Genomic DNA, 10,707 nt, shown 5'->3' with positions numbered 1-10,707 from the left:
AATTTTCTATGAATATTTTGCAAATCTGTTGAATTAGAGGGCTTCATTAATACCAAAGACCTTGTCCCTAGTATGTCAAGTGTAGACCCTAATATGACAAGACTAAGGACCCTGAGTGTATATTATATATATGCCATATATTCGGTCAATATATCCAGCTCAAAGCTTCAAGCTAAACTCTTCATTCTACCATCTACATTCAACCTTAGGATTCATGGAACTAAATTTTTTTTAAGGTTACATTACCATCTTAATATGAATAATGGCATAGTATTTTATTAATATAGTTTCAAAAGATTAATATGGTTCTAGCTTTTTATGGATATAGAAGTTTTAGGCTTCATATATATATATATATATATATATATATATATATATATATATATATATATATATATATATATATATATAATCTATGTCTTGCATTGACATACCCAGATTGTACCCTGACTTCTGTTGCTCGACTAGAAATGCAGGCTTAAGAAGGGGTCCCTATAGTGATATTTGTGCATCTACCAATGACCATATATAAATTGATACATGCAACCTTCTTCAAATATTTTTGCATCACTAAAAGTTCTTAATATTTAACTGAAAGTAGATTGCATGCATACAAACAATAAGCAATCATGAGAAACAAATATGCATCACCACATAACACTTAAGATTTGGTAACCCAGAAACCCTCCAAAAATAAGAAGGTAAAACTGGGGTGGGGATGATACCCACAAAATCACTGCAATGTTTAACCACTTTTGATGGTCTTCCCTGTTAAAGGCTTTACACTGTATCAATAATGACCTGGTTAAAGGATTTACAAACACTTTACATGAAGTGTTACCCTATCAAAGGATTTAATCACCTATTTATAGGATCTACAAAATAGCTACTAAGCTAACCTATCACCATAGTATTTTCTTTCTAATACAATTGCTGGAGAGTATTAGGTATAATAAACCTGATAGCTTACAATCCTTCGATTGCTGAATATAGGCACTTGATCTGCTCTCTTTGATCTTGATCCTTTGTGATTTGATACTCTTTTCTCTAAAAATTAGTTTTCCTTTCACACCATCATCCATCCACCATAGGGTTCAATGTGTTTTTTTCTTCCTTATAAAGACACTCGAAGACTTATGGTTAGGTATGGATCTACAACCCATATTGAATCTCTAATTTTCACTTATTCCTTGCACTTTTGTCATTGGTTGCATGCCATCTTCATTTTTCTTATTGGTTGCATGAAGATTGCATAGGAAATATAAATGATTTGATCTTATCACTTAAATATTTCGAGATTCGTCATATGTTAGCTATGAAAATGGTTTACATCTGAGTCTGTGAAGTTTTAGACTCATATACTGATTTTGAGTTACTCGGCACTTATTGCTTCCTGATGCTTGGCACCTTCTATAACTCGGCTCCTATATATGCTCCTATCTTGCTCGGCATTATTTATGACTCGGCACTTGAATATTGCTCGGCACTTGGATCATGCTCGGTACTTGTAGTCACTCGGCATTTGATCTTCACTAGGCACCTGAAGGCTACTCGGTACCTGAAGATCACTTGGCACCTGATGGATTTCCTAACTCGGCACATGTTGTGGCTTGGCATACACAGTGTACTCGGCTTCAATGTGGAAAGCGGTTAAGTGTGTTGGCACTCAAGTGTTAAAACTATTTTTAGACTAACAATCTCCCCCTTTGACATGAGTGTCAAAAACACCTAACTAAGAAATATTTATTTGATCTTATGAGTAAGTTTTCTGATCTGCTTGGTATATATGGTATATATACAGAGGTTTATCAAAAATTTGTAACTTACAATATATATACCTCAAAATTATTATAACTCCCCCTGAGTTGATCATGCCAATGTCTTGTGCCGTTATGCCTAATGTTCTCTTTAATATATCTTCACAATATTATCTCCCCCTTAGAATATTATCTCCCCCTTTTTTATACTAATGTCAAAGGTTCCTAAATAGTAATGCCATGCTTGGCCAAAAATGTTTTGTTTACCTCAAGGAGTATTTGGAGAGCTGCATCCCAATTATTTAAGGCAATATCTAATGACTTTTGTTGGATTGCAAGCTTTGCTGCGAGATCAACAAGTCCTTCATGTGTAGAAATATTGGGATCCTTCTTCAGGACTGTTTCTACATACATTTACTCCTTGTGCAATACTTCTAAGTGAGGAGTGACGGAGGCTTGAATTAGCATCAGCTTTTCTTTGATAGTGCCCTCTTTTGCTGATAATGCAGCTAATTCCCTTGAGTGTGTAATGTTTGAGCAAATTGATTTTCACTTTGTGCAGGATCTGAGGGTAGTTGCGTTTTGGAGAGTTTTAATTTACTCTCAAGGTTCAAAATTTTCTGATTTATTTTGTGTGTGAACCTGGAAAAATCACACAATTTGCTATAAAGGGAAAATATGTTCCCTAATACACTCTTTACATTTTCTAATTTCTTGGCTAGGTCAACCTATCCTAAAATTATGTTATTAGCTATTTTCTGGTTGACTTTGCCTACAAACTTCTTTTCTGACGATTCCATTATTTTTACATTAGTATCATGGTCTTCATTATTTACTTTGTCAACTATATCAGATAGTTGCTCAAGTATTGGCATGTTTGTATCTGGAGGTTGAAGCCTAAAAGCATCCATGAATATATCTTTTATTTAATTCATTGCCTGCTTGTATTTGTAGTCTTTCCTCATTGCCTCTTGTCACCTTCTCTTATCCAATGCACTCTGTATTTCATTCATCTTTTCCTCATTTAGAGTGCTTGAATCATAATAGGGTACTTTGATTTCTTCATCAAGCTCAAGAATACCATAATGGATGGTCCTGGCTACCCTAGTAGAACTTGAACTTGGTGTACTAACATGAATGGTCATTGTTTCAGTACTCAACTTATGAATGGGTTTGGTGGGAGTTCCTATTTTTGGTAATTCAACCAAAGTTTGTATTGTAGACTCCTCTTTATCTTGTGTTCCTTCGTTGTCCTCTTCTTCTTGCTTGTCTTCTTCTTCTTGTGTCACTACTACTGGAGGTGTACTCACTATTTGAACTGTTGTCCCTATGACTACCTCTATTGTTGCACTCGGCTCCTGATGAGTTTGAGTGGCTAATCTTGGTGGTGACAGAGGTGGTAGAAATGTAAGCCCAGTAGTTTGAATGGTTTGAGGTGGTTCTTGTGGTGGCACTTTGACTTCTTTGAGTTTGTCTACTGACTTTTGAAGATTATCCAAACTGACCAATATGGGACTTGTACACAATTGTGCTTGTAGTGTTTTTTGGTCAAGGAACTTAGTAAGATCCACTCCAATTAATGGATTGATGTTTTGACATGTGGTGTCAAAAACATCCTTAATCTTTATGATTTTTGCAGGTGTGGTAGGTGAGTGAGGCAAGCTAGGAGGTGAAAGATGTGTGTCTTGCACACTTTGATGTTCATCAGTTATTTTGTCTTCATCTTTTCCTTCCTCCTCCCTTTCTTTCTTATTTTCCTCTTCTTCAACCTTTTTCTCTTCTTCTATTTTCTCTTCTCTCCTCTTCCTTCTTTCTTCAAGTTTAGCAATAGCTTCCTCTTTGTATACCTCTTCAAGAACACCTTCAAATGTCTTGTACAAGTTTTTCCAAACTCTTGTTGTTCTCTGCACAACTTCTTCAATTTTGTTTTGCAGAATGGAGAATGCCCTATATTTAGGTGTAAACCTTTTGCTATGCCTTTTGACTGCTTGAGTTACCTGTTGTTTTGTAAAATCAGGTAGTAGGTTTGCTAGGGTTGATTCCCTCATCTCTTTCTCCATCTTTAGATAGAAATGTCATCTATCTTCTATAGTTTTAGACAATTCCTTTAGCAATTGTCCATCTAGTTCAAGAGGTGTATACTTGAACTGTGCCATTAATGCATAGATTGATTCTTCTATGCTATTTTGTTCCTCTTTACTGAACTTATTGAAATCAATCTTTTTCATTTCATTTAAGTCTCCATTCCTAATCTTCTTACATAATATATCAATTGAAGATTTAGGAGGACTTACCTTTTCAATCTGATGTTCTTCATCAATATCAAGTTGGGCCACATATCTTTTCCTTTTCTTTGGCTCTTCCTATGCCTTTGTTTTTGTCTTCTTTGTGGCTTCCTCTTTAGCCTTTTGGGTAGAGGCCTTGTTGTAGCTCTGGTAGTTGGCTTCTTTGGCATTTGCACAACAACTTTCTTTGGTGAGGGCTGAGAAGCAGGAGGTGTCTTTGTTTTCCTTTTGATAACTCTGCCTCTGATGGGTGCTTCCTTGGTTTTTATTTCCTCAGCACTCTCATCTTTCTCTTCACCTTGACTTTGAGGCAATCCAAGTGGCTCTTGTTCTAGCTCACCTTCTTCTTCTCCTTCACTAATCTCTTCTGCTTCACCTGCTGTACTTGATTCTCCAACACCAAATTTCTTCTTTATCTGCTTTACTAGCTTGTCCTTTTTCTTTACTGCTGAGGTTGTCTTGAGTTCTGTAACAACTCTTGATTTTACAGTGTCATATGTTCCAAATGCCTTGGTAGATTTGTCCATTTCCTCTGCAAGCAATGTTTTGATGGCTGTAAAAGCTTGGTCAACATCAAGCTCATATCCCAATGGTCTAAGCCATCTTATTCTTGAAGGACTGCTTGAATGTAAGTGTAATCAATATCAACAAGAAAACATATGTCATTTATATGCTTTTCCACCAGTGAAACTGGTATTCTCATTCTATTCTTCATTACATTTTTGAAATCCTCAAAATAGATAGACATTTGATCATCAAAGCTATCTCCCATTTGTGTAATGAAATCATTAATTTGATCAACAATGGTTTTATTTTGACTCCAGTTGACTTTTCCAAATGAAGGGAATTCCTTCAGTACATAGAAGAACATACAAACCAACACTAAACAAATTTGCACTGTGCTCCCTTGGACTTTCTAATAGCTCCAAGATTTTCATTGATCTGTTGCAACAAGAGCTCTGCAAGATCATAAGTGTGGTCTTTCTTTACAAGTTTATGTGCCACATCTACTGCTATGCAGGGTACACTATTTAACCTACTAGATTGGTAAAACTTATGTGATATGATCTTTATAGAAAAATCTAAAAGGGGATCAGTTATGGTGTCTATAGTCATGCCTCTATTGTTCCACTTTGCACTTGTGTTCTTCTCAATTGTTTCCTTCTTTTCGCTCCTTAGTGTCTTTGGTCGATCTAGGGTTGGAAAACCTAAAACCCTATGAACCATTTTCTTAGTAATCTTGACTTGTCCTTGTTCTAACTAGAATGATCCATCATGAATTCTACTGAGTATAATGGGTATCCACTCATTTTTAAAAATGATTGGAAAAACTAGGGCTTTGGTTAAACCCTTCTTTTCTATGACAAAAAACTCATCCTTCAAAATACCATTTTCACAGAGTTTTTCATAGGCATTGAAGATTTCCAAATCTCCTATGGATCCTATTTTACAATTATAGCATTTTCGCACATCCTGAACCATAACAACTTTTTTAGGGATGGCTGATAGGGCACCAACGGGATCATTTTTGTATGCAACCTCTGGTATAGGTCTAAACTCAGGTTGCTTAACTTCGTTGCTGAAAAGTTGAATCTCATGGCTCATTTTCCCTTGGGTCATTTTTGAACTTGATGCCATTTATATCTGAATTAGGGTTTTAACGATTTAAAGCAAACTTCTCAAACTGTAAAACTCGGCACTTGAAGGAAATACCTAGATAGATACTTAGATCGCTTGGGTAGATGCTGAATTGCTACAAATCACTGGTTGAAAGCTTAAAAACCACTCAGACATGCTCAAAGAAATTACTCTTCATTTTAATGACTTAAGAATGAATCAATTTTTACTTCTAAGTGGCAAAAGAAACTTTTGCATTTAATGCATTTTAGTACCTACACTTGTCACTTGACTTCCAAATGTTTTTCAACTTGGCATCCACTCAGTAGCTATACTTACTCAGCATCTACTTACTTTGTTGATAACTTGGAATCCAAAGAAATTTCTCTCGGCATCATTGTTCAAGTTTAGTCTTAGCATCTTATCTTATGCTTATTTCTTCTTTTCAGTGCTTCTTTGTCTTGGGACTGATGTATGATGTAACTTTGTATATCAGTCCCATATATCTCCCTTATGCTTAGTTTGATGAAGTGTGATCACTTGACCCGTTAGGTGAAGTGATCCCTTTTCTTGATGTACTGCACTCATCTTTTTTCTTCCAAGTCTTATTCATTTGTCCTCTTATGACATCAATCTTTTCCTTTCCTTTGTTGGCTTTAGTATTTGGTGCTTTGGACCTTGTAGGACAGTTTTTGCTAGTATAACTAGTTTTCAAGCAACTGAAACATGTGGTTTGGCTCAACCATCTTTTATAGTTCTCCTTGAAATGTGTTCTTATGCAATTCTAGGGTATATGTCCATATTCCTGACAATAGTGACAATTGTACCTGGTGTTATAATCCCAATGACAGTGACTTTCATTCCCTTTTGCTGGTTGATTTGATGTCCACATAGGCTTTGATCTACATTCAAATGCCCTATGTCCATATTTCTTGCAATTATGAAAATGTCCATCAAATCTTTGTGTTCTTGGGATTTTGAATTTGCAGTCTTTTGTCATATGTCCTTGCATGTTGCACTTGTGACAATAACTCTTGCTTTTATGCGTGTTTGGCTGATTGATTCTTCTACTCCTACAAATATTAGCAGTATGTCCCTTTTTATTATAGTAATGAAAAGTGGGTTTAGAATCCTTACCTTTGTCACTTCTTTGCTCAACACTCTTTGATGATTCACCAACTTCAGTGCTATTGTATCCAAGTCCTGATGTATCATGGGTTGATCTTGGGAATTTCAGCAACTGTTCAAAGTATTTTATGGCTTCACTTGACTTATTGAGATTCTCTGCTATCTCTTTCCTTTGTTCAATTCATTCTGCAATTGTTCATTCTGCATCCTTAGAGTAGAGATCTCAATATCTTTAATATTAAGTTCATGATGAAGGTTTATCATTTGAGCGAGTGTATCCATCTGCATGTTTGAGATCCTTGTTAATTCAGTACATTTTTCTTCTAGTCTGTTTGCAAGATTTCTTTTGTCATCTTCCATCATGACTCTGTCCTCAACTGCTCTTTTCTTTTGTTCAGTGATTTCACATAACATTATGGCCTGTGATTCATGTTCCATCTTGAGAGATCTTATCTCATTTTCTTGAGCTTTGTTTTTCTCCATTAGTTCTGCTATTGCTGCATCAAATTCTTTAGTGTCTCCATTGGCAAACACTTGTGTGGTATGAATCTCCTTGTAGTGTATATCATTTTTGGCTATGGCTATCTCCTTTCTTCTTTTCAAAGATTTTCTTAATTCCACTCTAGCTTCCTCTACCTTTTGTAGAGTGAGATGCACATCTATCACCTGGTTTACAATGATCTTTCCAAGTTTGAAAAATTCCATCTTTAGATCTTTTCCTCCAAGCTGTTAGGCTTCTCCTTTGAGAGAAACTAGGCTTTGATACAATTTGTTGGAATATCTTATTGGAAAGAATGCTTCTGAGAGGGGGGCAGGGGGGGGGGGGGGGGGGGGGGGTTTGAATCAGAAGTACTATACTTTGACCATTAAAACTTTTAACTGAAAGTAGATTGCATGCATACAAACATTAAGTAATCATGAGAAACAAATATGCATCACCACATAACACTTAAGATTTGGTAACCTAGAAACCCTCCAAAAATAAGAAGGTAAAACTGGGGTGGGGATGATACCCACAAAATCACTGCAGTAATAATGTTTAACCACTTCTAATGGTCTACCCTGTTAGAGGCTTTACATTGTATCAATAGTGACCTGGTTAAAGGATTTACAAACACTTTACATGAAGTGTTAACCTGTCAAAGGATTTAATCACCTATTTATAGGATCTACACAATAGATGCTAAGCTAACCTATCACCATAGGATTTTCTTTCTAATACAATTGCTGGAGAGTATTAGGTATAATAAACTTGATAGCTTACAATCCTTTGATTGCTGAATATAGGCACTTGATCTGCTCTCTTTGATCTTGATCCTTTGTGATCTGATACTATTTTCTCTAAAAATTAGTTTTCCTTTCACACCATTGTCCATCCACCATAGGGTTCAATGTAATTTTTTCTTCCTTATAAAGACACTCGAAGACTTACGGTTAGGTATGGATCTATGATCCATATTGAATCTTTGATTTTTGCTTATTCCTTGCTCTTTTGTCATTGGTTGCATGCCTTCTCCATTTTTCATTTTGGTTGCATGAAGGTTGCATAGGAAATATAAATGATTTGACCTTATCACTTAAATATTCTGAGATTCATCATATGTCAGCTATGAAAATTGTTTACATATGAGTTTGTGATGTTTCAGACTCATATGTTGATTCTGAGTTACTTGGCACTTACTCCTTCCTGATGCTTAGCACCTTCTGTAACTCAGCTCCTGTATATGCTCCTATCTTGCTCGGCATCATTTATGACTCGACACTTGAATATTGCTTGGCACTTGGATCATGCTCGGTACCTGTAGTCACTCGACACTTGATCTTCACTCGGCACCTGAAGGCTGCTCGACACCTAAAGATCACTCGGTACCTGATGGATTTCCTGACTCGGCACATGCTGTGACTTGGCATACATAGTGTAATCGGCTTTAATGTGGAAAGTGGTTAAGTGTGTTGGCACTCAAGTGTCAAAACCATTTTTAGACTAACATGTGCAATCTGATTTTGTTTGATAGAGTTCAGTCAAATTTTATAAAAAATCTGACTTGGCAATTTGAGAGCCCTGTGTCAATAATATAATGCCTTTCAATGAGCATGCTTGAATTGGGCAACCCAAAATTTAATGGTAGATATTAGGTATTTTATGGTGAGCTGAATCAATTCTTGAAGTTTCAAAAATGGGTCCTCTCCAAATTTTCCACTTTTCATACAGATCGGTTTCTATAACAATGCTTGGATTGGGAAAATGAAGGCATTACTTATCCATCCAGTCTTTCTCAATGGCCCCCACTTCTTAACAATATCTTTATCTTTTTACACACATACACATCTCTATGCATAAGAATTTAGGAGGAATCCCTTAGAAGGAACTAAACTTATGATACAACTTTCAAGAACTTTGATTGTGTACTTGAAGGTGCACAGATTGCATGAAGTGGGTATTATAGCTCAAGAAACTATTTTTTACTTCTCAAGGTGTGTTTGGACTTGTTTGAATGCATCTTATTTCCACTTAGTTTATTCAATCAAATATGATGGCAAAATCATCTTTGATGGCTATTTTATGTTGGAGAAGTTGTGTCATTGGAACATTTCAATTCAAGTATGTTAATGGCAAGAGATCATCAGGAAAATCTTATCTTCCTTAGAGGTAGAGGACTCATTTCGTATCATATGCACCATTGCATGCTCCCAATTCACACCCTCTTTACCATTCTTCTACAATATGTAAATGAACTTACATATTCATTCTCTATTAGGAGCTTTCATTTATTGAAATTGAATTATGGGTGCTCCAAGAGTCAGAGCATTCTAATTTTATCTATATTTTTAACATTTCAAGTTGTGTAGATATTACAGAAACTTGAATCTAGTAACACATTTTGTGCCATGCGATAGATATTATGTTTTTTATTATTCCAAAACAATGTTTTAGCAACAGAAATGGAACAAAAAAATTCAGCAAGCCATGAAAGCCACCATCTCAGAGTTCTAATCCTTGCAGCTATCATCTTTGCACCATTCCTTATTGGAGCCATCTTGCTATTTGCATATTGTAGTTGGGTGCACAAGTGAAATTCATATCTAGCTCATCCACCATCTCAAGTTCAAGCATATGAAAGACGAGTACACATTGATGGTTCAAGTTTTCTTCTCTTTTCTTAATGGTTGAAAAACTTCCTGTGGGATCCTCTTCTATAGACGTTAAGCTTACAATTTGTGAAGTTCAAATAAGCATCATCATAATATCTTTATGGGATTCAAGGCCGCAAATACATCCATTAAAGGAAGTTTTGGGCATTCTTATTGTAGTCCCTTTTTGGTCCCAAATGGAATTAAAAGTAGTTTATTAATAAAACTTTGAACCAACTTGTCTTTTTAGATGCTAGTAAGGGAATATCACTTGGGCTATTGATTAATCGTTGAGCTCTTTCCAAATTACAAAGAGGAGAGAATGTGCATCTGCAATCGATTACCTTGCTTTGCATGAGGCAACAAATAATTTCAGTAGTTATAATCTTCTAGGAAAGGGTGGCTTTGGTTGTGTATATCAAGCCCAGTTCCATGATGGATTTTGTGCTGCTATGAAGAAGCTGAATGGTGATAGACAATAGGTAGAGGAAGAATTTTAGGTATGTAAATTAAAATTCTAATTGTGTACATTAGCCCTATTCTATCAATGTTTTTCTTTGGGATTCATGACATGGCTTAACTTTTCTGTAATACTGAAGTCACTTTTCTTGTTTCGCTTTTGAATTGATGATTCAATAATGTTGATATCTCTTTTCTTGTTTCACTTTTTGGTTTAATGACTAATAATTCTAGGATAACTTTTCTTATATCATTGGTCCAAATATCTTAATATAGAGAATTGGTTGTTCATGTCGACTCTAAATGCTTCAATAGTATTGAAGTGTCTA

At 35.6% G+C, this 10,707-nt stretch overlaps 1 pseudogene; it reads left to right on the top strand.

Annotated features, from left to right (window-relative positions):
• Positions 1-9,282: 9,282 nt before the first annotated feature.
• LOC149542393 (uncharacterized) lies at positions 9,283-10,419 on the top strand (annotated as a pseudogene).
• Positions 10,420-10,707: the final 288 nt, after the last annotated feature.

The sequence above is a fragment of the Cupressus sempervirens genome, chromosome 8 (assembly GCF_028749045.1).
Source record: "Cupressus sempervirens isolate cs-2001-9-10 chromosome 8, ASM2874904v1, whole genome shotgun sequence".
NCBI lineage: Eukaryota > Viridiplantae > Streptophyta > Pinopsida > Cupressales > Cupressaceae > Cupressus > Cupressus sempervirens.
Note: the sequence above shows the minus strand (reverse complement) of the source record. Positions and strands in the feature narration are given on the sequence as shown.